Source organism: Podarcis vaucheri (assembly GCF_965113315.1).
Source record: "Podarcis vaucheri genome assembly, chromosome: 9".
Classification (NCBI taxonomy): Eukaryota; Metazoa; Chordata; class Lepidosauria; order Squamata; family Lacertidae; genus Podarcis; species Podarcis vaucheri.
The window spans coordinates 81,550,586-81,576,443 of record NC_138767.1 but is presented as its reverse complement, the minus strand read 5'-3'; the positions used below and the strand labels follow the sequence as shown (position 1 = coordinate 81,576,443).

At 43.1% G+C, this 25,858-nt stretch overlaps 1 long non-coding RNA gene across 1 annotated transcript; it reads right to left on the bottom strand.

The window, feature by feature from the left end:
* Positions 1 to 417: 417 nt before the first annotated feature.
* LOC309540577 lies at positions 418 to 5,743 on the bottom strand. The gene is made up of 2 exons (XR_014223358.1): positions 4,917 to 5,743; positions 418 to 1,563 (listed from the first exon to the last, which is right to left on the bottom strand). It is a non-coding gene; the product is annotated as an uncharacterized lncRNA (long non-coding RNA).
* Positions 5,744 to 25,858: the final 20,115 nt, after the last annotated feature.

Below are 25,858 nucleotides of genomic sequence, written 5' to 3'. Positions count from 1 at the left end.
TTATTTTAAAAATTGAACACCCCCCCTCCCCTAGTGGACAGAGAAGATCTTTGCACAGGGTAACTGAGTGGAGAAAATCCAGCCAGCCAGCCTCCTCCAAGGAGTCTTGAAAATTACAAATTAAAATAACTCTTGCCGTGCTTACACCGTGTTTATAGGTTAATAAATTGTGCTTTGTGAATGACGAGATGCTGACTCGGGAAGTGAGTTCTAACCAAGCGTCATTCATCACCGGGTGCATTGGCTTGAAAAGCGTTGTCATGGCTCTCGCTGTGGGAGGCAGCTAAAGGAGCCTTTTTCATTTTCATTGCCTGATTGGAAATGCAAGTCTGGAGGTGGGGAGGCGAAGGCTTCCGCTCCCCTCCCGGCATTAGCACAGCCCTGGGAGGGTATTTAAAACGGCAACTTCAAAGCAGGTATGTGATCTTTCTGTTTATTGCTGCAGGAGCTTCATTTCACTCACTAATGTAGAAAAGCACTATGAGTCAGAAGGGAGCATGACAGATAAGAGCGTCGGCAGAGATCCAGCCAGCTCAAGGTTGCTTCATAAACTATGATTAACTGGCCCGCTGCTGTTGCAAATGAGCCCACATGTGCCTGTAGACGCCGGAGCAAGTCCCTCCCTACATTAGGGATGTTGCTGGCTTGGCATGCAAATTTGTCAAGCTTGTAATGGCCGGCTGTGTGACAAGGCAAGCGCCATTTCCTCGTGAAGCCCTTTCGCTGACTCAGAAGGTCTGAGGAGGTTCTGATCCTGCCTGGTCAGCAGGGCAGGCACCCAAAGCTCTCTGTCCCTTCCCTCTCCACACAGCTCTTGCTGGCATGAAAGTAGGCTTGGGTCCTCCAGACCCTTGGGACTCTGATGAGGCCACATGCAAGGCACACCCTCCTCCCGTGGCCAGCCGGACTGCGTCCTTGGGCAGTGACATTGCTTGGGATCCGAGTCTCTCTGTGTGTAGAAAGTTCTGGCATGGACCACAGGGATGGTCCTACCACTTGCTTTGAGGAAATGCAGCCCTTAGGTAAGGTTGTAAAAAAGTTCTTTTTCACAGGGTAGCCAGCTGCTGTGGGGGGGGGGGGTGCAGAAGTTCTGTAAATGAAATCACCCTCTGCAGAATGATGGTGGATCACTGTGAGATGCACAGCAGCCCAAGCAGATTTGGGTTTGATAAATATATTCTCTTTGTTGTACAATAACACAAGAGAACAAATACAGAGTTGTAGTCAGTGTAAACCTTACCCGTAAGTTAGGACTATCAATTTCAGTGTTCCTTCTCCAAGTGAATACAATCCATAGCTTTTAGGAGTTCCTCTGTTTGGCTGGCTATAACAAGCCCAGAGGTATCATTCCATCTTCCTTCTCCATCTGAAGGGGATCAACAAATCAGTCTGTTTTCCTCACAGGCAAAGGAAATTTACTCCCCCTGCTGAGGGTTTTGATTTAGTCGAAGGAAAGTCTCGCTTTAATTAGACTCCACTGTCTCAAAACCTTTCTGCATTAAGTGCGTCAACTCTCTTCCATTAACTGCCACGTGATGTTGGGTCAGGGAACTGCAAAAGAAACTGACAAGACAAGATATTAGAGAGAAGAGAGCCTACCACCCAGAATCAACTTGACATCAAAGGCTCTGTGAAAAGCTCCTCCTGCCATTGATGGAATCATGTTTCATTCAGTTTGAGTAATCTTTTCCCAGTTAGCAACAGAATATCAGGTATTTTGTAGTTTATCATAATCATGCTATCTTCTAATATACAATATTTTCGTGCGCCAGGCAAAAACATTCATTTTTAACCAGGCCTTTGGCTTCTACTGATCCAGGGCCTTTTAGTGTGGGTGAGATGTTTTAATGTATTTTTCTCCTGCTTTTAAAATATATGTATTTTCTTTTTCTAAGTTGCTTTGAGTTGCCTGTGGGGGAAAACGACGTGACTAGTAAATTTAATAGTATTCACATTGCCTGTCTCTACCACTGCCTTCTACATGCAAGGGGGAAGTTCTGCCAATGAGCCTTACTAAGAATTCCCAGGCAAGCTGCCTTAACCACAGTTAAGTCCAAGGACATCTGGGAACCAACCGGTCAGGGATAGGCTGCTCTAACTACATTAGCTCTTGACCTGGATTAAAGTCTGCAAATTAAAAGGTGAGTCCCAAGGTGGGATTCAGCTCTGGAGAAATGTCTTCGAAGAATTATGAGGTGGAAAGAAACTCTGAAATGTTTCCCATTTTGCTTGCCGGCTGTGGGATTCTGTTTGCCACTGTATTCTGCTCTGGTCAGACCTCACCTGGAGTACTGTGTCCAGTTCTGGGCACCACAGTTCAAGAAGGACACTGACAAACTGGAACGTGTCCAGAGGAGGGCAACCAAAATGGTCAAAGGCCTGGAAATGATGCCTTATGAGGAACGGCTAAGGGAGCTGGGCATGTTTAGCCTGGAGAAGAGGAGGTTAAGGGGTGATATGATAGCCATGTTCAAATATATAAAAGGATGTCACATAGAGGAGGGAGAAAGGTTGTTTTCTGCTGCTCCAGAGAAGCGGACATGGAGCAATGGATCCAAACTGCAAGAAAGAAGATTCCACCTAAACATTAGGAAGAACTTCCTGACAGTAAGAGCTGTTTGACAGTGGAATTTGCTGCCAAGGAGTGTGGTGGAGTCTCCTACTTTGGAGGTCTTTAAGCAGAGGCTTGACAACCATATGTCAGGAGTGCTCTGATGGTGTTTCCTGCTTGGCAGGGGGTTGGACTCGATGGCCCTTGTGGTCTCTTCCAACTCTATGATTCTATGATTGCTGCCATTGCTGGGCTGTCTTTGAAGCTGCCTCCTGGAAAAATTCCCAAAAGATGGGCGTCCGCATCAGGAAGCAATGAGGGGCTGCTTTGCTCCAAATCTATCCATCCATCCATTTTAAAGTTTGATCAGACAGCTGGGAAGGGTGTTCCAAGCCTGCAACAAGCAGTGTTCTAATAGCTGGTGGAGATGAAAAACAAAATGCAAATTCAACAAGTGAATATTCATTAGCTGGAACTTCACAAGACCACTTTATATTTAGAATTCTATGCTCCAGGGTGCACCTCAAAAATATTGGTATGGGTTTCCACTTTTGTTTTTAAGGCAATATTTCCAGACAGAGATAAGCAAGAAAAGCCACTTCATTTCAGAGATGGGAGAAAAACAGCAAGGCCAGAGAGGTTTCTAGTTGCTTTGGACTTGCTTGTATTGATAGGCCAACCGGGATCATTTCCTCCATCCACAGCATAGCCTTGCAGCAAATGAAGTGGGATATTATCAATGCTGAAACTTGATTCTATGGTTGCACATCTGTATTTTGGCCACTGAGAAATCACTGTAACTTGGGGACAGGGTTCAGCTTTCACTGTTGTACATGTATCTTAATTACGCATGGAAATTTCATCAAGGGCGCATTGCAGCATTAGTTTTGTAGTGTTTACTTCCAGCAATGTAGGAGTAGAATATAGGGTTGTATGCATTGTTAATCATACTCAGAGCAGACTCACTGAAATTAAAAAGACACAACTACCAGAGGTCCATTAATTTCAATGGGTCCACTCTGAGTAGAGTTTACTTGGATACAACCCATACCTTTTTTTTTTTTTAAGAATATCACCCCCCCACCTAAAAAAATAATAATATTAAATGTATTTTCAACATATATACCTGGAACGGATTCACTGGTTCTACATGAGTAAATGCAGCATAGCCCACACTGCAATGTAACTTCAATTCAATGAGTTCATCTAAAAGTGTCCATTCCACAAAAATTATTTTGAAAACCACATTACTGTAGAATGGAAACATCCTGGATGAACATGGAACAGGATTGTGATAAGGCAGTCAGGATTGTCAAGGTCGTGCCTGGGACACAACACAATCAAAACTCTGCTCTGCCTTTTCTCACTCTGTGTCTCTGTTCCTATTGTCCAAGTGGATTAGGGAACAAGATCTACTTTATCCTGCAGCTCAGTTCTATCGGGGATGTGCATCATGTATCTTACAAACAAAATTTATGTTACGACTTTCTCCAGTATTGAAGCAACTTGGTCAATTTGATGGCTATAAAGTAAGATTGACTGACTCAAAATAAGGGTCTGTGTGGGAAGGGGATTTCTCTCTGTGGGCAATGCATCCATCTCTAGTAAGAATGACTCAAAGCAAACGAAGGTGCCATTTGCACACATCTGCTTGGGAGTTGCTTTTCAGTGAGATCTTGCAGGTGGGAGCTGCATTGAAACCTTTCCACGTGACGCCCTCTTGCTCAGGGGGCCAGACAACCAACCATGCCCTCTCCCATGATACTCCACTCCATTTCCCCTCCCATTTTTCATGCTGCTTTTGGATTTCTACCCTTGATAGTATTTTTAATGTGAGCTTTTGCTCTCTCTTCTTGACATCTATTTTCTCTTTGTGTTTCTCATTCTAAAACTGCTCTGAGCACTCTTCTGGTCAGAAGAGCCTGGTGTAGACGTTTATTTGCTTACTTCCCATCCACCTAGTTCACTGTTGGAGATGGTGGATTCATTCACGTGCAGCCCCTGGTATTGTGAATCACTGAACTGCAGGTGGCAGCCTTCTTAGCCAACTACCTTCAGGACCTGGGCTGACCATTGGATGCTCCTGGGCAGGAAATAGTACATAAGAGGACTTCCTGGTCCAGCTGAGCTTTGCTGGTGCAACAAAGGCTTCTTGAGATCTCTCCTGTATCATTGGTTGTTCTTTGGTCCTTCCTCTTGGCTTATTCTTCATCCCTGACTTTGTATATAGCCAACATGCTTAACTCAAATTAATGCATGGAGGGGTTAAGACCACAGTGTAAGCTGTCCTGCCAGTCTTAGCTAAGTCACCATCCCACACCTTGCAAGGAAGAGCTACCAAACTCTTTGTTCTCCCACTTTCCACCTTACTTCCTCCATATGTACTTCTACCCTAGTAAGGATGTCATAGCTGGATGTTCCAAAACCACGTGTCTTCAGCAAGCCATCTTTGTATTTCTATACAAATAATTTAGAAACTCTTACCATTTTTGAAACTAAGTTGCACTGTCTGTCTTTTCTTGCTGCTGTATGGAAAAGCACATGAATCTGACCTTGGAAGAGTTTGCAAGTAAACTGTTTTTAACTTGCTAAACACGTGGTCTCTTTCTATGCTAAAGGAAGTGGGAAACTTTGGAAAAGACTTAGAAGGGCATATTTTAAAGGTGTAACAGGCTATTTCCATGCTTTAATTTGCTGCATGTTTTATGATTTTAAATCTCTGTTAGGGCTCTCTTACCAAAGAGTACGTTTATGAGCACAATTCAAAGTGTTGGTGCTGACCTTTAAAGCCCTAAACAGCCTCGCCCCAGTATACTTGAAGGAGCGTCTCTACCCCCATTGTTCTACCTGGACACTGAGGTTCAGCGTCAAGGGTCTTCTGGCGGTTCCCTCACTGCAAGAAGCCAAGTTACAGGGAACCAGGCAAAGGGCCTTCTCAGTAGTGGCACCCACCCTGTGGAACGCCCTCCCACCAGATGTCAAAGAGAACAACAACTACCAGACTTTTAGAAGACATTTGAAGGCAGCCCTGTTTAGGGAAGCTTTTAATGTTTGATGCATTACTGTATTTTAATATTTTGCTGGAAGCCGCCCAGAGTGGCTGGGGAAGTCCAGCCAGATGGGTGGGGAAGAAGAAGAAGAAGAAGAAGAAGAAGAAGAAGAAGAAGAAGAAGAAGAAGAAGAAGAAGAAGAAGAAGAAGAAGAAGACTTGCCCCCAGTGTGGATCTAGGCACCTAGAGAACAGTCCTCTTATTCTTTAACCAGATTACAGGGAAAACCCCAAAGGACTTCTGGTCTACTCTTTGCTCTTTTCTCCTTGTTGGTCTAGCCTAAAGTTACTCTTCAGTCCTGATTTTGGCTTGTTGCTTGACCCTGCATTACCGTTTATGCATTACCGTTGGTCCTCCTGACTTCCCCTTCCGTCCTTGCCCCTGGACACTGGCTGGCCCCTTGGCTCATGGGTTGTGCTGTTTCTGCCCTGACAAGTGTGAGGCAGGCACACTTGCCTGGGCAAAGAGCCTTCCTTACGGCTTCTGCTGAAAGCAGGCAGGATAGAGTGGACCAGTGGGAGGGATGCTACTCTTCCTCCTCCATCAGCTGGCCCTGGCCCTGAATAATGGTCCCTCAGCAGCATCTAAAAAAGGATGGTGCGCATAGCACATGTTCCTCTGTGATCAAAAAGCCACCACCAGAGCTTTGCCCAGTATTTCTGCAAAACGGCAGCCGGAGCATTTGGGAAAGGAAGAGGCTCCTTCTCCCTGCAGAGTGCTGAGCAGCAATTGAAGGGCAGCCTCACCCTCTCCCTCGGCTAGGCCTGCTCAATCAGGGATGCACCAAGTGAAAGGCCGCCCCCACCTATTTACTGGGATCTGCTTGATAAACACACAGGATATTAACACAAGCATTTATTAAATACTCTCACCTGCCCAGATGCAATGCCAATAAAGCCACATTCTAAAACACCATGGCACAGTGAGGGAACTGCCAGAAGGCCCTCGGCGCTGGATCCCCCCCCCAAAAAAAAACAGTACTTCTGTCTTGTCAGGATTCAACCTCAATCTGTTAGCCACCATCCATCCTCCAACTGCCTCCAGACGCTCACACAGGACCTTCACCACCTTCACTAGTTATGATTTAAAAATTAAAAAATCCTTCCTGTAGCACCTTAAAGACCAACTAAGTTAGTTCTTGGTATAAGCTTTCGTGTGCATGCACACTTCTTCAGATACACAGGCCTGTGTATCTGAAGAAGTGTGCATGCACACGAAAGCTTATACCAAGAACTAACTTAGTTGGTCTTTAAGGTGCTACAGGAAGGAATTTTTTTATTTTGACTATGGCAGACCAACACGACTACCCATCTGTAACTATGATTTAAAAGAGAGGTACAGCTGGGTATCATCCACATATTGATGAACAACCAGCCCAAACCCCCTGATGATCTTTCACCCGCAGCTTCATATAGATGTTAAAAAGCATGGGGGAGAGGACAGAACCTTGAGGCACCCCACAAGTGAGAACTCTGGGGTCTGAACACTCATCCCCCAACACCACTTTCTGGACATGGCCAGGAGGAAGGAGCGGAACCACTGTGTAACAGTGTCCCCAGCTCCCAGCTCCTCTAGACGGCCCAGAAGGATGTCATGGTTAATGGTATCAAAGGCTGCTGAGAGATCCAGCAGAACTAGGAAACAGCTCTCACCTTTGTCCCTAGCCCGCCGGAGATCATCAACCAGTGCGACCAAGGCAGTTTCAGTCCCATGGTGAGGCCTGAATCCCGATTGGAAGGGATCCAATGGGCCCGCATCCTCCAGGCGTGCCTGGAGTTATTCAGCAACCACTCACTCAATCACCTTGCCCAGGAATGGAAGATTTGAGACTGGGAGATAGTTGACCATATTGGCTGGGTCCAAAGATATTTTTTTTTAAAGAAGTGGTTTAATAACCACCTCTTTCAGTGGGTCTAGGAAGGCTCCCTTGCAGAGGGAAACATTCACCACTCCACAGAGCCCATCACCCTTTTATGAGCCAGGATGGGCAACGATCAAGGCGAGAGGTGGTTAGTTTCACTCATCCAAGCAACCTGTCTATATCCTCAGAGGTAACAGATCAGAATTGATCCCATGCAACCTGACTAGCCAGGACTCTAGCACTCTCCCACCCCGGCCTTGCTTCCATGGTGGACTCTACCTCTTTCCGAATCTGAGCAACTTTATCAGCAAAAAAACTTTGCGAAATCATTGCAGGAGATCTTGGGGGCCTTATCAGGCCCCAATGGCACAGGTGGTTCTGTTAAATTATGAACCATCCAAAAGAGTCTCCTGCTGCTGTTTTCTGCAGATGCAATAGAGGCAGTGAAGAAGGTCCTCTTCGCCGTCGCTATTGCCACTTGGTAGGCTCAACGCTGAGCTCTAACCTGTGTCTGGTCCGAATCAGAATGAGTTTTCCACCGCCAGCGCTCTAGCCATCTCAAAGATGGTTTCTTTTTCTTTTTTTAAAAATGATATTTATTAGAAGTTTAAAGATTACAGAAAAAAGGGGGGGAAATAGAAAATTTAACAGAACATACCTTACAATACATAAAAAGAAAAACATAGAAGAACAATACAACAAGACAACAAAAAGAAACAAAAACATTAAAACACACATCCAATATTCCATATCTTTATCTTTCATTTACTTGTTTCATCGACCTCCTCACACCTCCCTTTTTTGTATTCTAGTTCAATTAGCTATTTCAGCAAATTCTTTCCATCTTTCTCAATTTTTGTTCTATAATTTATCTTAACGGTCTAACCTTAATTTTTTCCATTTTGGCCCATTATCAATCAGTTTTTACTTAATTCTTTATTACATTTCTGCTAAAGCCATATAGCTTCATTCCAGCATCCTTCTAACATTCATTAATTTTGCAATATTTCTGTAAATATACTTTAATTTTTTTCCAATCTTCTTCCACCGACTCTTCTCCCTGGTCTCGGATTCTGCCAGTCATTTCTGCCAATTCCATGTAGTCCATCAGCTTCATCTGCCATTCTTCCCTGGTGGGTAGATCTTGTGTCTTCCAATACTTTGTGATAAGTATTCTTGCTGCTGTTGTGGCATACATAAAAAAAGTTCTATCTTTCCTTGGCACCAATTGGCCGACCATGCCCAGGAGAAAGGCCTCTGGTTTCTTCAGGAAGGTATATTTAAATACCTTTTTCATTTCATTATAAATCATCTCCCAGAATGCCTTAATCTTTGGGCATGTCCACCAAAGGTGAAAGAATGTACCTTCTGTCTCTTTACATTTCCAACATTTATTATCGGGCAAATGATAGATTTTTGCAAGCTTGACTGGTGTTATGTACCACCTGTAGATCATTTTCATTAAATTCTCTTTTAAGGCATTACATGCCGTAAACTTCATACCAGTGGTCCATAACTGTTCCCAGTCAGCCATCATAATACTGTGTCCAACATCTTGTGCCCATTTAATCATAGCAGATTTCACCGTTTCATCTTGAGTATTCCATTTCAACAGCAAGTTATACATTCTTGACAAATTCTTAACTTTAGGGTCTAACAATTCTGTTTCCAATTTTGATTTTTCCACCTGGAAGCCTAATTTTTTTGTCCAAATTATATGCCTCCATTATTTGATAATAATGGAGTCAATCTCGCACTCTGTTTTTTATTTTTTCAAAGCTCTGCAATTTCAATCTGTCTCCCTCTTGTTCCAAAATTTCCCAATACTTCGGCCATTTGGCCTCCATATTGAGTTATTTCTGAGCCTTTGCTTCCATTGGTGACAACCATCTTGGGGTTTTATTTTCTAACAAGTCCTTATATCTTAAAGGTAAAGGTAAAGGTACCCCTGCCCGAACGGGCCAGTCTTGACAGACTCTGGGGTTTGTGCGCCCATCTCACATCTATTGGCCGGGGGCCAGCGCTGTCCGCAGACACTTCCGGGTCACGTGGCCAGCGTGACAACGCTGCTCTGGCGAGCCAGAGCCGCACACGGAACGCCGTTTACCTTCCCGCTGGTAAGCGGTACCTATTTATCTACTTGCCCCCGGGGGTGCTTTCGAACTGCTAGGTGGGCAGGCGCTGGGACCGAGCAGCGGGAGCGCACCCCGCCGCGGGGATTCGAACCGCCGACCTTTCGATCGGCAAGCCCTAGGCGCTGAGGCTTTAGCCCACAGCGCCACCCGCGTCCCTCGCCCTTATATCTTATCCAGACATTAAACAGTGCTTTTCTGACAATATGGTTTTTGAACGCTTTGTGTGCTTTAACCTTATCATACCACAAGTATGCATGCCAACCAAATACATTGTTGAAACCTTCCAAATCCAACACATCCATGTTTTCAAGAAGCATCCATTCTCTCAGCCAACAAAATGCGGCTGATTCATAATAAAGTTTAAAATCTGGCAGGGCACCTCTTTCTTTAGCATCTGTTAATATCTTAAATTTTATCCGAGGCTTCTTGCCCTGCCAGACAAATCTAGAGATATCTCTCTACCACTTCTTGAAACAGTCCATTTTGTCCAAAATTTGCAATGTTTGGAACAAAAACAACAACCTTGGCAATACATTCATTTTTATCACAGCAATTCGGCCTAACAATGATAACTTCAAGTTTGACCATATTTCTAAGTCCTTTTTTACTTCAGTCCAACATTTTTCATAATTATCCTTAAATAAATTCACATTTTTAGCAGTCATATTAACCCCCAAATATTTCACTTTCTTAACCAATGTTAATCCTGTCTCCTTCTTAAACTTATCTCTCTCCATCCCAGTTAGATTTTTCTCTAAAACCTTAGTTTTCATCTTATTCAATTTGAAACCTGCTACTCGACCAAAATCTTGAATCAATTCCAATACTCTTTTAGTACTAGATTCTGGCTCCTATAGAGTCAATACCAAATCATCAGCAAATGCTTTCAATTTGTACTGTTTAGCTCCCACTTGTATACCTTTAACCAATTGGTCCCTTCTAATCATGTTTAACAAAACCTCCAGGACCAATATAAAAAACAATGGGGAGATTGTGCAACCTTGTTGTGTTCCTTTCTCAATCTTAAGTTCTTCTGTCATTACATTGTTCACAATTAATTTTGCCTTTTGTTCTGAATAAATTGCACCTATACCATTTTTGAAACCTTGACCAACCCCCATACCCTGTAAATTCTTCTTCATAAAACTCCAAGAAATATTGTCAAAGGCTTTCTCCATGTCCACAAATATCAGAACTGCTTTAGTATTAATCTTCACTTGTAATTTTTCTAAAATATTAATTATGTTCCTCGTATTGTCAGACAAGTGTCTGCCTGGGAGAAAGCCCGCTTGATCTTTATGAATTTCTTCTGCTAAAACCTTTTTTAATCATTTAGCCAAAATATCTGCAAAAATTTTATAATCCACATTAAGCAGTGATATGGGGTGGTCGTTCTTAAGCTGTGTCTTTTCAGTCTCTATTTTCGGTCTAAGTGTGATGTTGGCTTCCTTCCACAACTCTGGTGCCCTTTTCCCTTCCAGTATTTCATTGCAAACTTCCTTTAAAGGTTGTATTAACCAATCTTTCAAAGATCTGTAGTATCTTGAAGTCAGTCCATCCGGTCCTGGGGATTTACCTAATTGCATGTTCTGGATGGCCCCTTCTACTTCCCATCTCAAAGATTGTTTCATTGCCCTTAGCTCCACAGGGCTGTCTGGACTCCATGCAATTGGAGAGGGTGCTTTGGAGCCAGACAGTCGATAGCCCTGGTTAACTCCGTATTCCAGCGGGCCACCAGGAAATCAGCTGAAAGGCCATCAATATGGGATAAAACATCCCCTACCTCTCTCTGGAAACCATTTGGATCCATTAAGTGACGGGGGCAGACCATCCAAATTGGTCCTACCTCCCTGCAGAGGGGAAGGGTTGTGAAGAAGTCCAGTTGTACCAGGAAGTGATCCGACCATGGCACTTCTTTTGTTTCACTTTTACTTAGTGTCAGATCACCCACATCCATAGAGATAAACACCAGGTCTATGGCAAGTCCATGACTATGAGTTGGGCCAACCTTATTCAGGGACAGCCCCATGGAGGCCATGCTTTCCACGAAGTCCCGAGCAGCCCCTTGTAAGGTTGTGTTGGCACGGATGTTAAAATCCCCTAGGACAACCAAACTAGGTGTCTCCAGGAGAACATCCGCCAAGACCTGAAGCAGCTCGGGCAGGGAATCCTTGGTGCAGCGGGGAGGTTGGTACACCAAAAGGAATCCTGTACTGCCCCTATTGCCCAACTTCCAGAACATGCACTCATAAAACTGGGTCTTCCCAACAGGACGCCTGGTGCATGCTAATGACTTCCTAAAAATGACTGCAACCCCCTGCCCACAAGGCCTGGGTTGCTGTGTGTAAGAGAAGCCTGGTGGACAAACAGCGGCAAGGACAGGCCCATCTGCTTCATCCAACCAAGTCTCTGTCACACATGCCTGTTCAAGTCCCCCATCCATGAATAAGTCGTGGATGGCAGTGGTCTTGTGAATCATTGACCTGGCGTTGCACAGCAGTACCTTAAGGTCATGTGGGTCTCCCTTGCTGATTCCAGTATCCTTCCGGTCAAGACCAGACCTGGAGGCTGAGATAGTCTTCACACAATGACTAAACCTGCCGCCTCGGTAATGACATGGTCTGGTCTCCTCCTCCTCCTCCTGCCCATGATCACTGAGATCGGGCATCTCTGAAGTCTCCCATCCCACACAGTTTTTGGGGAGGGGGGGTTGTTGAAGTTTATGTCTAAGGAGAGGGAAGGGAAGGGTCTCGTTTGAAATATGCTTAAGCAGCAGATCTATTTCTGCCGTGTGCACGCACACCTTGGGCAGCTGCCACAGGCCCTCAAGGGAACTGGCAAAGAATTTCTAAGTTATTTATTGTCTTTCCCTCTTATCAGTAAACTTATTTCCCTATTTCCTGCACAGATAAAGATCTTGGCTGACAGTGTAGGTTTGCTAACCTCCTCGGTACTTTTTGCCTCACATAGAAATTGGTCCCAGAGAGAGGAGGAAACATTGCTACAGGGAAGTTGGGGGCCTTTGTTTGCCCCCCCCCCCTTTCCTTTTTTTTCATTTCATAGAAGGGATAATAATTTGAGTTACATTTTCCCCTCCCCCCAGTGTTTTGTCTTGATTCCATGCATCTCAGTCTGTAGTGGCTAAATTTTAATCTCTGTTTGTTTGCTAATAATAGCTTTTTAAAAAAGATATCCAAAGGAGAAACCAACAAAACACGATGACAGAAAAGTTTGTCAAAACCAACTGCATTAAAATTAATGCAATGGATGAAGCATTTTATTATTTTAAAATGGCTCAATAGAATAAAATGTCCTTGTTAATCCATAGAAATGATGCACCAAATAAAAACAAAATTGCCCTCAAGTTAATCCATTGCTCCCTCTGGGGCCAAACTAGATAATGGCCTGGTTCATGCATCATGCCAAACCATGGTTTAGTGTGAACATGCAAGCATGCAAACTCTGGGGGGGGGAATTGTGGTTGCTTTGCTCCTTTCTTCCCATTCTGCTGCCGTTCAATGCTGAGCCAAGCAAAGCCATGGCTTATAGCCTTGGCTTATAGCATGTTGTCTGAACTCATGATTCAGCTCAAGCCATAATCAAGGTTTCTTGCATGGTTTTCATCTGATGGTTTGTCTGTGAGAGCTAAGTTCTCCTCTCCAAACAATACGCTAAGTCTAAACATCCTTTTACCCAGCACAGCAGCAACATGATCAAGGATCAAAGCAACTGCAACTCAGGAGCCCGCAGACTCATGGGTTCCCGCTAAGCCAGGGTTAGCCGCCCAAGTGGCTGAGGCAACCCAGGCAGATGGGCAGGGTGCAAGTAATAAATGGTTATAGTTGTTATTAGAATTAGGCTTAGCATGATGTGCAAAACAGGCCAGTGTCTGAGCATAAATGTGGGCCAAACCTTTACTTATATAGACATGAATGCATTCCTTGGCCCAACAGTCCCCTTGAGTGCTTCAGGGGATTTGAATCTGCGACTTCCCCATCCTAGTTCAGCATTTGTAACTGGCTGACTGACCGAACCCAAAGGGTGCTCATCAATGGTTCCTCTTCATCCTGGAGAAGAGTGACTAGTGGGGTGCCACAGGGTTCTGTCTTGGGCCCGGTCTTATTCAACATCTTTATCAACGACTTGGATGATGGACTCAAGGGCATCCTTTTTTTTTTTTTTGCATTTTAAAATTTTATTAATATTCCATATATATACATTATATTCGTATTGCGTACATCTCATACATTTTAGACTTCCTTCAGCGTCGTTGACATTCATTCGTATTTGTTTCTTTATAGCACATTCCGATCGTTCATACTGCCATTTATACCTCCCTTCATACATTGTTTCCAATGAGCAGTACCTCTTAATGCTTTACAGTGCCTCTTTAAATCCCACTAGCGTTGTATTTACAAGACATTTGTTCTCCAGATAACCCACAAATTTCCCCCAGTCATTAATAAACTTTTGATCCTTAATATATCTAATTTTCCCTGTTAATTTATCCAGCTCAGCATATTCAATCAGTTTTAGTCTCCACTCTGCTATCGTTGGGCTTTCTTCCTGCTTCCACTTCTGCGCTACCACAATTCTGGCTGCCGTTACCGCATACTGGAAGATTTTACAATCCTTTCTTTTAATATCTTTTCCCACCAGGCCTAATAGAAAAGCTTCAGGTTTCTTTACGAAGGTATAGCTTAGTATTTTTTTAATTTCATTATAAATTTCATCCCAGAAGCCTTTAACTTTCGAACATTCCCACCATAGATGATAGAACGTTCCTTCTTTTTGTCTGCATTTCCAGCATTTGTTATCTGTTTTATACATCTTAGCTAATTTTACAGGTGTCATATACCATCTGAATAGCATCTTCATCATATTTTCTCTCAGTAACACACAAGCAGTAAACTTTATATTCACTCTCCACAATTTTTCCCAATTCTCTAGTTGAATATCGTAGCCGAAGTCCTTTGCCCATTGACTCATCACCTTTTTAACTTTCTCCTCTCTCGTGTTCCATTCTAACAGTATATTATACATTTTTGACAGATTTTTACAATCATTATTTATTATCTCTCTCTGAAATATCGATACCTTTTCTTCATAACCCCTTTCCTTCACCTCTTTTTTAAATATTTCATTTATCTGGAAGTAGCTCAGCCAGTCATATGTAAATATTTTAACCTGATCATATGGTTTTATTTTCCACTTCGCTCCTTCCTTCATTACCATATCTCCATACCTGCCCCATTTTTTCTCCATATTAACTTTTTTTACACTTATCAGCTCTAATGGGGACAACCAGTGTGGGGTTTTTGGTTCTAATATATTCCTATACCTATTCCAGACCTCTATCAAGGGTCCTTTAAAGATATGGTTGCAAAATCCCTTATGTACTCTTATTTTATCCCTCCACAGGTATGCATGCCACCCAAATCTGTTCTTATACCCTTCTAGATCCAGTAACTCTGTGTCTTCCAGCTTTATCCACTCTTTTATCCAGCAAAGGCATGCAGCCTCGTAATACAATCTCATGTCTGGTAAGGCAAAGCCCCCTCTTTCCGTTGTGTCTGTTAAAAACTTAAACTTAATTCTGGGCTTCTTTCCTTCCCAGACATATCTGGAGATCGCCTTTTGCCATTCTTTAAAGTTTTTAGTGCCTTTTATTATGGGTATCGTTTGGAATAGGAATAGCATTTTAGGGAGTATCATCATTTTCACCATAGATATTCTTCCCCAGAAAGATAGTTTCATCCTGGCCCAGATCTCCAAATTTTTTTTAATTTCATTCCACACCGGGATGTAGTTATTTTGGTATAGATCAATATTTTTATTAGTGAGCCAAAGACCTAAATATTTTACCTTATTTACGACTTCGATTTCTGTTTGTTGTTGTAATAGTTGTATCTTATCTTGGTCCAGATTTTTAACAATCATTTTAGTCTTGCTCTTATTCAATTTAAATCCTGCTAGCTTCCCGAATTCCTCCATCTCTTCCATAATTCCCTTTATGCTGTCTATAGGTTCTTCTACCGTTAAGACCACGTCATCAGCGTAGGCTTTAACCTTGTATTCATTTGAGCCTAATGTTATTCCCTTAATTTGTTTGTTTTGCCTTATCACATTTAGTAGGACCTCCAAAACAATTATGAAGAGGAGTGGCGAAAGCGGGCAGCCCTGCCTTGTTCCTTTGGAAATTTTTATATCTTCAGTGATGACATTATTTATTATCAACTTCGCCTTCTGTTCTGTATATATTGCCTTTATCCCGTTCCAAAACTTTTGACCCACATCCATAAATTCCAAATTTCTCAACATAAAATCCCAGGCTACGTTATCGAAGGCTTTCTCCGCGTCTACAAAAATTAAACTAGCTGGTTTGTCATATCTATCCGATAAATATTCTATTATGTTAATTATACTTCTTGTATTGTTTTTTATTTGCCTTCCCGGTAGAAAGCCCGCTTGGTCTTTGTGGATGGTCTTTATTAATATCTTTTTTAATCTTTTTGCTAAGATTCCAGCGAAGATCTTATAGTCTGTATTTAATAAAGAAATGGGTCTGTAATTTTTTACTTGAGTTAGATCTGCGTCTTGTTTTGGAATTATTGTGATAAATGCTTCCTTCCAAGTACTTGGGATCTCTCTTTCTTTTAAGATGTTATTCATCACGTTAACTAACGGAGTCATCAATATATCTTTCATTTCTTTGTAATAACTTGAAGTGAACCCATCCGGGCCAGGGGCTTTCCCTCTTTTCAATTCCTTTATCACTTCTTCCACCTCTTCTCTGAGAATTGGGGCATTTAACCTTTCTTTTTGCTCTGTCGAGATTTTCCTCACCATTTTTTCTTTTAGATATCTTTCTATTTTCCTATTGTTGTTTTTGTCCTTGTTTCTATATAGTTGCTCGTAAAAATCCACAAATCCTTTTCTAATTCTTTTTGGATCTATTACCTCTTCTCCATTTAATTGTATTTTGTTAATTGTTTTTTGTTCCTTTCTCTTTTTGACTTGCCATGCCAGCCATTTCCCTGACTTATTGGCAAATTCAAAATTTTTCTGTCTTAGTCTTTAAATATTCCACTCCACCTCCTTATTTATTAACATTGCAAATTGTGTTTGGAGGGACTTTATTTCCTGCAATATCCTTTCATTGTTTGGTTTTTTAGTCAGTTTTTGTTCATAATCCATAATCTGTCTCAAAATCTCCTTAGATCTTCTTTCTTTGTTGTTTCTTTTCCACACGTTTTGTTGAATAAACAGGCCCCTCATTACAGCCTTACTGGCATCCCATACCACATTTGTTTTTACCCCTTTGTCTAAATTATCTGTAAAATATTCAAATAGTCTCGTCCGTATTTTTTCCACAAATTTTTGGTCGTCCCATAGATTATCATTTAGTCTCCATCTAAAGGTTCGTTTTTCAACTCCCCTCATCTCCATTGTTATGGGGTTGTGGTCAGAAATAACTTTAGCCTGGATTTCAATTTTTGTAATTCTTATTGTCAGTTCATTTGATACCCATATTTGGTCTAATCTTGACATCGATTGATTTGGTTCAGAGTGAAATGTATATTGTTTCTCCAAGGGGTGTCTCAATCTCCATATATCTACTAAGTTGCAGTTCTTGACCATTTCAAAAAATGTCTTAGGTAATTTCTGTCTTTGTTTTTCTTAGTCTATCTATTTCCGTTGAGACCACCCCGTTCATATCCCCCATTATTATAATTTTTTGATCTAAGTATTCAAATAATCTCTCTTCCAGTAGTCTGAAAAATTCCATTTTATTTCCATTTGGCGCGTAGATCCCCACTATTATCAACGTTTCGCCTTGCCATTTAATGCGAACTGCTATTATTCTCCCTTCCTCGTCCTTAAACAATTGGTGTGCTTCGATGTTATTTTTGATATAGAGTATTACTCCTCTTTTTTTCTTTTTATCCGAAGAGATAAATTCATTCCCTAGCCTCTTATTAATAAGGATTTTTTTATGTTTGCTGGCCACGTGTGTTTCTTGGAGGCATATAATATCTAAATTTTTCTTTTTTAAAATGCGTTCGATTCCATTCCGTTTTTTCTTGTCGTTCATTCCATTAATATTCCAATTCCATAATTTTAAAGACATGTTAATTTAAGTGTTGCTCTAATTTAGGTGTTACTCTATATCCTTTCTATCTCCTCTCCTTCTTCCTCCTCTTCGTCTTCTTCTAATTCTCCTCTGTTTTGATCTTCCTCTTCCCCTAACTCTAGTTCTTCCCTCGTGTTAAGTCCACCTTCTGCACCTTTCAACTCCTCCTCTCCCGACTGAAGCTCTTTATATCTTCTTATAAACTTTCCTATTTCCTCGGGGCTGGTTAATCTTCTTTTAACCCTTTTATAAAAAAAGGAGACACCTTCCGGAAATTCCCATCGGAAGTCAATCCTGTTCTTTTTGAGCAATTGCACTAATGGTTTATAGGGTTCTCTTCGTTTTAACAGCCTTATTGGAATATCTTTAAATATGATTATGTAATGTCCGTCAATATATAGTCTCTTTTCCCTATTTCTTTGCAAAATCAGGTTCCTCATCTCTCTATCTTTAAATGTGACTAAACAGTCCCCTGGGAATTTCCTGGCTTTACTTGATTTTATTTTCATTCTATATGCATTTATGATTGTCCTTGCCACATCTTCCTCCTCTACCTCCATCCACTGTGCTATTTCTTTTACTAGTCTTTCCTTTATATTTTCATTTTGTATTTCCGGGATTTGCCTCAGTCTTAAATTAATCTCTCTCTGTTTTAATTCATTCATTGCAATGGAGTCTTTTATTTCTTCCTGTATTCTGTTTAGGTCTGCTATCTCATTCCTCATTCTTTCTTCTTCTCGCTTCATTTCTTTCATTTCCTGCTTTGTCTTCTTTAATCCCTCATCCACTCTTTTTGATACCTCTTTAATCTGTCCTTTTAACTCACTTACTGTCTCCTCAATCTTTTTATCCATTTTTCCAATTTTATTGTCCACCTGTTCCAATTTTGTCTCTAAGTTCTTTTCGCTTTGCTTTATTTCTGCAAATATCCTCAATATTTCTGTTCTAAATTCAGTTTCTTGTTTTGAAGCTCTTCTATCAGTTGGGGTTCCTCCTTCTGCCCCTTTCTTTTGAGCGTGTGACATTGTCTTTAAACCTCGTGGGTTCTTTTATATTGCTAAGTATGTCACTAAATCACCTGTCTTCCCGGTATGTATCCTCCTGTTCTTATAATTGGGCTATCCAGTTGTTCAGTTAACCCCTAAGAGGTATTAATCTCCTAAAATACTCTAAACCCCTTTATATATTAACAACATATAATATTAACCACACATAGAGACAGGTGATAAATTACCAAAGATAGAGAGGGGACCATCAGACCCCTCTTCTCTGAACGCTCTTTTAGTCGATATGTTTATATATTGTCCTCCTTGCTAAGGCTTAGAGGAGGATGGTTGATCTTCCGTCGCAGTAGTATCCTAATTTGTATTCTTCTTGCCCCTGTTTGGGCTATTCCAACCAGTCTTTTGATAGCAGCTTAACTTATAAGATTCTTAGTCCCGAAACAGTCAATCTCCCAAATTGAAATGCAATATTTAGTGTAGTCCACCAGGGGGAATCAGTCCCTTTAAACTTGAGAACAAGGTTCTTAGGTGCTTAGATGCTTAGATGATTGAATAATTGGGTAATTGGGCTTTCCTGTTTGCCTGATTTTCACACTGTTTTCGCACTGTTTTCCCCCAACTCCTGACTCTATAGCTCTAAAATCGAGTCCAAAGGGGGAAATAACAAATAAGAAAAATCTGAGAACAAAAAATAAAACAGCAACTCACAATGCCCAAAATGCTTTTTTTTTTTTCTTCCCTCCCCTTTCTTCACTACTTTTTAAGAGCTGCTTGGCATAACGATTCCCAAAAGTCTCAACAGTAGTCCTTTCAACAGTACTCTCCCTTATCCTCTCTATACAACATTGTCTTCGTTGCTATATCGACTGAGTCTCCTCCAACATCGCACTGCTCTGCCCTCTCTCAATTGTTTCCCTTTCTCCTCTACTCCGGGAGAAGGATTGACTTCTATGAAAGTCTATGAGAGGGACAAACACTGTAGCCGCTAGCAGCAACTTACTTTCTCCTTCGGCTCTGCAAACCGCGCTGCGTCTTATTCCATTGAAGACAAACTTACGCTGACCTCGGATGTTTTCCTTTTAACTCAGATACTTCCTTAACCTCCCAATTCACACTGTTTCCAACACTTCTTTTCAGTGTCTGAGTTTCTTTGTGTCGAGAGCGGGACGCTTAGCCTGCAGGCTCGGGGCTTTGCTGATTCGCCGCTGTAATGGCCGCCCAAAGCCGCCGCTCGTATCGTCGTTCTCTTCGCCTTTATTCAAAGGCTACCTGACGACCAGACGAACGGCACCTCGGCGCTGCTGGGCACCTAGACCTCGGGATACCCTCCAGAGGTTTAGCGGGAGTTCTATAGTTGATCAAGAGCATCCTGATCAAATTTGCAGATGACACCAAACTGGGAGGGGTGGCTAACACCCCAGAGGACAGGATCACACTTCAAAACGACCTTGACAGATTAGAGAACTGGGCCAAAACAAACAAGATGAATTTTAACAGGGAGAAATGTAAAGTATTGCACTTGGGCAAAAAAAAATGAGAGGCACAAATACACCTGGCTTGAGAGCAGTACATGTGAAAAGGATCTAGGAGTCTTGGTTGACCACAAACTTGACATGAGCCAACAGTGTGATGCGGCAGCTAAAAAAGCCAATGCAATTCTGGGCTGCATCAATAGGAGTATAGCATCTAGATCCATGGAAGTAATAGTGCCACTGTATTCGGCTCTGGTCAGACCACACCTGGAGTACTGTGTCCAGTTCTGGGCACCACAGTTCAAGAAGGACACTGACAAACTGGAACGTGTCCAGAGGAGGGCAACAAAATGGTCAAAGGCCTGGAAACGATGCCTTATGAGGAACGGCTCAGGGAGCTGGGCATGTTTAGCCTGGAGAAGAGGAGGTTAAGGGGTGATATGATAGCCATGTTCAAATATATAAAAGGATGTCATATTAAGGAGGGAGAAAGGTTGTTTTCTGCTGCTCCAGAGAAGCGGACACGGAGCAATGGATCCAAACTACAAGAAAGAAGATTCCACCTAAACCTTAGGAAGAACTTCCTGACAGTAAGAGCTGTTCGACAGTGGAATTTGCTGCCAAGGAGTGTGGTGGAGTCTCCTACTTTGGAGGTCTTTAAGCAGAGGCTTGACAACCATATGTCAGGAGTGCTCTGATGGTGTTTCCTGCTTGGCAGGGGGTTGGACTCGATGATTTCCTTTACATTGATTTCCTTTACATTGAAATGAAAATGTCAAAATAGTGTTTTTTAAAAAGGTCATTAATTACATATTGTTTCTGGATTTGTAAAAGACAGCAAAGATCTGAGGATCTGAAAGAGCTTCTTCATTCATTTCAGATCTGCAACCCACCTCTGAAGCCAGCATGCAAGATGGCCCTCACTTTAACCTTTTCTTATTTCATTGTAGAACTGGAAGGGGCCTTTGAGGTGGTTATCCAGTCCAACTCCCAGCTCAACACAAGCGTCTTGCAACTACAGCAAGGAGTGGGGACCTTTGTCATGCCCAGGGACACATTCCCTTCTGAGCAACCTCAAAGGGACATATACTGGGGTAAAGTGTGTGCGTAAATGGATGTATTAGTGAAAATAACATATTATATTATGGGAAATTGCTTTGCAAAAATGGGTGTCTTCAGAAAAATCAGTGGTCCAGGCAGAGATGTACACTGTGCTCCTGGGAAACAGTGAATTAACTGAAAGAGGACACGGGTGAAATCAGGCTAAAATTTTATTGACTGCAGCAAGAAGCAGAGTTTGCATGGCAATAGGGCAAGGATCAGTTTCTCACTCCACTCAGCCATTGCGAGTGAAATGGCACGCCATCAGGGTTGGAGAATGTTGAAAAGCAAATACATTTCCTTTCTCCTAAACTTCTAGCTAATGCACATGCTACTTTAAACCATGAGAAGGCACTCTTTTTCTAGCAATTTAGCTAGCATTTTTTGGTAGTTTCTTTGTCAAAGATAACTCCACCCCTAAAAGCTGAGCCATTTTTGTTTTTCTCTCTCCCAAAGTGTTAAGACAATAGGTGTGCTATTTTCTTTCTTTTCTTTCTACTCATCCTGTAAATAGTTCCTGCCAAGATAAATCTGCTCCTGCATGAATAAAGCCTTTGAACTCCAGAAACTCTAAGTGATTGTTTCAATCTAACTCACCCAAGCTGCAAGCTCTCCTAACAGGAAGCACCCCAAAGCCCCTCCATGGCAGTTGCCCAGTGTTGAACCCAGATGCAGTGAAAACCAAGCATCTAGGATCTCACTGGGTTACCAGGATGAAAGATTCCATCCAGGCCAAGGCTTCACCCTGAGCTTAGGGTGTCTCTTATCCAATCCTCCCCTAAGGCCCCTTAGGGAAGCTGCCTAGTGCCTAGTGCCATTTCCACCAAGAATAATAACAACACGTATTTCACTGAGGGAGGTCAAAAAACCTCCAACTGAGGACCAATTGAGGTTGAGAGAAAAATAATATTTCTGGCCCGTTCAACGGTAAACGGGGGGGGGGTGTGGAGCTCAACAGCAAAATGGCCCCCAATCCCTGGGCGAGGCCTTTTAAATGCCTCAGCCCCACCTTCTTATTGCGAGAGCCCATGAGATTATCACTATTCTGTGAGAGAGACAGTTCCACCTCCCCCATGACTTTCTGGGCCACACCCTGCTGGGCAAGCCTGCCCCCCCCCATAAAATAGTACTCCAGAATAAATCTTACAAAAATGTGCATATTAGGGAAGTTTCACATAGAAATGCTGATGAATCTTCGTGAGGAAGGAAGGAAGGAAGGAAGGAAGGAAGGAAGGAAGGAAGGAAGGAAGGAATTGCAAACTGATCTGGAAATGTGGAGATCTGAACTCAAGACTGTTGGGAAATGAGAAATGGAGAGAAACCAAAACTGAGATATTTACCCATCCCTAGTCCTGACTCACCCCTTAACAACTGGTCAGGAGGGTGCTGACATAATAAATGTCAAGTTATAAATGTCAAGACAGCTGAATATTGTTGTTGGCACCTGTCTGTCCCAAGAGTGTGTCGCTGGGGGTGAAGTCAAACCTCTGTGTTAGCAGCACAGAAGTGACCTGTCTGGGGCTCAAGCCTGGGCAGCGTGTCTGGAGGTCCTGGGCTGCCCAGACGACAAGACTCCCCTCTCAGCCTCACTGACGGGGTCCAAAAGGAAGCACCAGCTGGGCTGCAGGAGTTGCAGGAAGGAGGCAGACAAGGTGCCATCCAATTGCTTTAGGGACCACTTTTTGTGGATGGCTTGCTCCTGAGCCTTTTCTTCTCCTAGATGGGCTCCCTTCCCAAGTTGATGAGCCTCAACTGCTCCTCACTTTCCTCTACAGCATTTGCACAAACTGCCTTCTTTACTGTTTGACCCCCTCTTGGTCACGTTTGGCCAATCTACCAGATCCTGTCTTTGCATGCAGGGAGAACCCCCCCTTTGATTATGTGCAAATGAGGGGGGGGCACTGACTCCTCATTGACAGGAAGTATTTTCACAGCTGAGTTTCCATTGCTGGCAAGATGCCAGCTCTCACAAAGACACTTTTGCTCAATGTGCCACTTTTGGACTGTTGTAGCAAAATGTCTTCCCAGCATCTTGATTGGCTCTGAAAGCTCCAGGTGGTCTTTGAATAGAGTTGCCATCTAAGAAGGAAGGAAAGGCAAAAGCTGTGGATTGGTTTGCGTCCGGGAGAACAGAGAAGCTCTGACGTCTGATGGATTGCAATTACTTGCTCTCACCGGTACTGCAAAAAGGAAAAGGAAAAGGAAAAAAATGTGTCTTCCATCTCCGTTTCACGCAGCTGCAAAACCAAGTGTTGCCATCAGAGGGCACTGTCTCTCCCTGCTGGGACCAGCTCTCTCAATTCCAGACATCTGGAAATATGCATTTGCCACATTGTTGTGAAATCCTTTGGATCATAGGGCACACAGCACAGACCTCGCCTTTGCATTTGCAACATTTCTCCCCCCCCCCTCCTAAAAAAAGCATTCTTGGAATGTGTGGAATGTACAGGACTCAGCCCAGATATATACACACATGGAGTAAACAAAGCTTCCTCTGGAAACTCTTCGTCCATCAGCAAACAAAGAAAAAGGAACTTTGTGGGCTGCCTCCAGCTCAAAATGTTTTCTGCTGCTTGCCAAGACACCCTTTATTTGGTGGTGGGGGCAAAGAGCGAGAGAAAGAGATCAGCCAAAATAAAACACAGCACAAGATAAGCAGAGCCCTGCAGGAGCAGATGACGGTCTCTTTCATTAGCAAGGTCACAGAAATAATGCAAAATACCGTTCCCAGGATGTTTGGGGGGAAGCCATGGTGGTTAAATAGGGACAATGCTGCTTGAAAACGTAAGGTTTGGATGTGAGCTTGGTTGCCTCTGCCTGCCATTGCTCTGGTGCCACCTACTGTCAGTCTCCCTGCCTCCCTCCCTACCCAACAGTCTCAGCAGCTGCACACGCAACCCGCCCGTCTCCAGTGCCGTCTGTTTCCAAGTAACATAACCATGCAGAACACTGTGGAAGCAAGCAGTCCGCAAGGCTGCTCTTTTGTTTCTCCCGCAGCAGTCTTGGCCCACTGGGGCATCCACATTGGGTGGTTATCCCAATGACTGAAGCAGGGTGGGGAGTAGGGACTTTCAAGGCAAGCAACTGATGTTGTGTCACAAAATGAGAGGCCCCTTGCATGCACACAGCCCTAATTTAAGATCCAAACTAACCATGTGACGGGGTAGCAGCCAAATCACAACTGAAGTATGTGTGTGTGTGATTGTGAGATCTGTGGATGAAGGGCAGTAGACAAATTTAATATATAACAAAATAAAACAATAAAATGATGCACAATACTTCAGGCCAGGACCGTATCTGAACAACCACCATGACACGCTTTGTATTTGAAGTGGTAAGAAAGATCTCAGTGGCGTTTGAACAGTAGTTTTCCTTCCACAACGCCATCACTGGCTCCCTTAGCCCTCACACGATGAATCGTAGGCCTCACACAGTGAATAAACACTGAAATGACCCTAAAGGCCACCCTCTTAAGTGAGCTCCATTCTGAGTGAACCCAACTCCCTCCAACAGATGGAATGCCTGTTTGGAACATTGAAAGACCTTTCATTTCAAATACTCCCGTTTTTGTTTGCCTTGGAAAGATTATGGCTCATATTAAGTACAAACTTCTGGCTTTCCACTTTAAAAAGAGAGGAGAGAAAATCCTGGCAGAGCTAGATTTGGGGGTGGGGAGAAACAGAGAGAGATTACACAGATTTTTCTGTGGCATTTTCAAACTCTTGCTGCCTGAGATATTAACCCCCAAAGCACATGGACGATTGCATTAACCCCCGAGGTGGACCTGAGTGTCTCAAATTCCAGTGGCACCCAGTGCAATGCTTCTCGTGCTGCATTCCAAAGCAGAGTTGCAGCGCCCCTAAAGCTCAGCACCCAATACAAGGGACCCAGCTATGCTCCCCTAACTCTGCCTCTGTTAGCACAGATGTAAGCGCTTCCAGGCATTTAGGAGCGTATCACTCTCCCTCACTCTGCCCTAGTCCTCGCAAAGACCCATGTTCACGCACATCTAAGAATGAGTGATTCAGCTCACCGCCCCATGCAGCACCACGTGCCAGGAGCTCGGGTCTTGAGGCAGGAAAGTCTGGGTCCAACACCCTCAGGGTTACTGGCACTGTGAAGACCTGCTCCCCATCTGAGGAGACTTCAGCTATAAGGTCTGGGCAGGGCTGACCATTGACACCTACGCACTCGCATTAAAATCTGAGACCAGCTGCACAGTCCTCAGTCACAGAAGATGGGGCAGGGAGGGGCCTGGGGCAGCCCCTTTGCCACAGTGGCACAGCTAGCAAAGCTTCTATGGTTAGGCTTGCTCCTTTTACTAAATGGCAACTTTTATTGCTATACTGCATAGAATAATAATAATAATAAATTTTATTTATATCCCGCCCTCCCCAGCCGAAGCCGGGCTCAGGGCGGCTAACAACAATAAAATAATACAACATTCATCAGCTTGGATGCATTCGTTCCGGGGTCTAGAGGATGAATCAGAGAACTTTAGGGGTAGGAAGGGTCTCCCAAGGTTCATCTGGTCCACCCCTCTGCAATGC